This window comes from Pelobates fuscus, chromosome 10 (assembly GCF_036172605.1).
Source record: "Pelobates fuscus isolate aPelFus1 chromosome 10, aPelFus1.pri, whole genome shotgun sequence".
NCBI lineage: Eukaryota > Metazoa > Chordata > Amphibia > Anura > Pelobatidae > Pelobates > Pelobates fuscus.
The window spans coordinates 92,207,783-92,211,185 of NC_086326.1; positions in this window are offsets into that span (position 1 = coordinate 92,207,783).

Genomic DNA, 3,403 nt, shown 5'->3' on the forward strand with positions numbered 1-3,403 from the left:
CTGTGTCTCTTGGACGGTGTGTGGGATCTCTGTCTTCCAGGAGTGTGGGGAGGTGTTGGCATCTGCGTAGGACTGTACCAGTCGGCCACCCTTACTTCAGGCAGTTCCAAGCCCCTTGTAAATACTGCCACATCAGCTACATGGGCGTGTGTGGAGCCATTGTGCAAAGGGGAATCCCCACCTATTAGGGCAAAGGGGAATCCCCACTTGTGCGAATGTTCCTCGATCTGAGGAGGTCGGTTATGGGTCTCAACAGCCACCTCACTTGAAGAGTTGACGAAGACAGGTCAGGGTATATTTGGATCTGTGCACCGTGGAATAGTAGAGGGCCTGTCTGAGGGCCCGTAAGACATCCTCTTTCACCGTGTAGTAGTGCAGCCTACAGACCACATCTCATAGCTGTTCAGCTTGTGAGCCTCTTGGGCGCAGTGTCAGCAGGCTTGTTTAGGAGGAGATTGAGCAGCTCAGAGACGATGCCATGTAAGTTCTCTTTCTCCCTTTCTGGAAGGCCTTTGACCCGTAAATTATTCCGCCTCCCTCGGTTATCCAGGTCGTCAACGGATCGGTTTACTGCCGAGAGGTAAATATTTTGTGCGTCCACTGCGGACCTGAGCTGTAGGACCGGTTACCCTGTCACCGGTCTGCCTAATATAAGCGGCAATGTGGTCTAACTTGGACTGAAATGCGACTTCCAAGGTATGTAGCATGTGCGTTAAGTCAGTTTTGGAAGACAAGATTGTGACTCGTAAGTCTTTGTCCAGGGTGAGCGCGGATCTATCTGAGCTTGCTGGGCTGGAGGGCACTGAGTCTTCCAGCTGTGATTACAGCACCATATTGGGGCCTGCGGCCTCCGATAGCTGATCGGTGTTATCCCGGAAATATTTGGTGAGGAAGCTCGATTTTGTAGCAGAGGGTTTTCCAGTTTGTTGTTGGGAGGACAGGGATCGTTTAGGGTGCCCCATCGAGATCTGTATCGTCCGATGCCTGTAGATTGCCACCCGTTCACACGGAGCTCGTTCAGAAATGTCCATGCAGGTCTGTGGCTGGCTCCGCCCCCCCACTTTAAATGTTTTTATCTCCTCCAGTGTATATTGATAATAATTTTAATGTTTTTACACCAGAATACACATATACAATAAGGGTTCGGATAAGTCATTCTGATAAGTTGATGAGTCATCTAGTAAGTAACAAATGGTGACCCTATGTTAAGCAAAAAAAAATAATACTTCCCAGAAGGAAAGCAAAAGTTATACACCCTCGCCAGTAGAACTTACATAAACTTTAAGTTAGTTAATTAAAAATTCATGAAAGTCCATCACCAAAATAAAGTAAAGTGACAAAAAAATATGTGTCCATGGTAAAAAACAAACAATACGCGTTTCAACTCTTAGAATTGTGTTTTCATCAGCCCCACATGAAGGTGCAATTCTAAGCGCCAAACAGCATGTTGGGTTCCTTGTTGTTTCTTTTAAACATCACTATGGGCACACTTTGTTTTTACTTTACTTTATTTTGCTGATAAAATTTGATTTAAAGGAGCTGTTTTTAAGGGATATACAGTCAGGTCCATAAATATTGGGACATCAACACAATTCTAATCTTTTTGGCTCTATACACCACCACAATGTATTTGAAATGAAACAAACAAGATGTGCGTTAACTGCAGACTTTCAGCTTTAATTTGAGGGTATGTACATCCAAATCAGGTGAACGGTGTAGGAGTTACAACAGTTTGCATATGTGCCCTCCCACTTTTCAAGGGACCAAAAGTAATGGGACAATTGGCTGCTCAGCTGTTCCATGGCCAGGTGTGTGTTATTCCCTCATTATCCCATTTACAAGGAGCAGATAAAAGGTCCAGAGTTAATTTCAAGTGTGCTATTTGCATTTGGAATCTGTTACTGTCAACTCTCAATATGAGATCCAAAGAGCTGTCACTATCAGTGAAGCAAGCCATCATTAGGCTGAAAAAACAAAACAAACCCATCAGAGAGATAGCAAAAACATTAGGTGTGGCCAAATCAACTGTTTGGAACATCCTTAAAAAGAAAGAACGCACCGGTGAGCTCAGCAACACCAAAAGACTCGGAAGACCACGGAAAACAACTGTGGTGCATGACCAAATAATTATTTCCCTGGTGAAGAAAACACCCTTCACAACAGTTGGCCAGATCAAGAACACTCTCTGGGAGGTATGTGTGTCAAAGTCAACAATCAAGAGAAGACTTCCCCAGAGTAGTGATGTACCGAACTGTTCGCTGGCGAATAGTTCCTGGCGAACATAGCGTGTTCGCGTTCGCCACGGCGGGCGTACACATGCGTGGTTCGATCTGCCCCCTATTCGTCATCATTGAGCAAACTTTGACCCAGTGCCTCTCGGTCAGCAGATACATTCCAGCCAATCAGCAGCACAGCAGCACACCCTCCCTAGCAGACCCTCCCACCTCCCTCCCAGCATCCATTTTCGATTCATTCTGAAGCTGCATGCTTACTGAGAGGAGGGAAAGGGTAGCTGCTGCTGATTAGATAGGTAAATTGAGAGCTAGGTTAGGGTATTCAGTGTCCACTACAATCCTGAAGGACTCATCTGATCTCTGCTGTAAGAACAGCACCCCAAAAAGCCCTTTTTTGTCTTTTTTGTCCCATCAGTCTGCTTTTTTTTTCTGTTTAATGTAATTGCTGTGTCAGGCTGGATGCTGTGCCCATTTGCACAGTCAGTGCCACCACTCATATCTGTTGTCACAATAGCTTAAGCTTTACATTAAAAAAAATCAAAAAAATCACTGTAATAGAAGAGCAGTTGCCTCCCTGCCAGCTTCTGTGTCAGACTGAATGCTGTGCCCATTTGCACAGTCAGTGCCACCACTCATATCTGTTGTCACAATAGCTTAAGCTTTACATTTAAAAAAAAAAAATGTTTTCACTGTAATAGAAGAGCAGTTGCCTGCCCCAGCTTCTGTGTCAGGCTGGATGCTGTGCCCATTTGCATAGTCAGTGCCACCATATCTGTTGTCACAATAGCTTAAGCTTTACATTTAAAAAAGAAATAAAAAAAATTCACAGTAATAGAAGAGCAGTTAGTTGTCTGCCAGCGTCTGGGTGTCAGGCCTCCTTCAGCGTGTGCCCTGCACAACCCTGCCAGCGTACTTTGACAGTTGCCACTCATATCTGATGTCTCTGTAGCGTGCTTTTATAAAGAAAAAAGGTTTCCAGTGTAAGCTAATAGCAGCCAGTCAGTGTCCTTTAAGCGACTGTGTCAGGCCTTCAGCGTGTGCTCTGCAGAACTGTGCCAGTGCACATTGCCACTCATATCTGGTGTCTCTATAGCGTGCATTTAAAACCCAAAAAATGTTTTCACTGTTATAGATTGAATAGCAGTTACTTGTCTTCAAGCAGGTGTGTC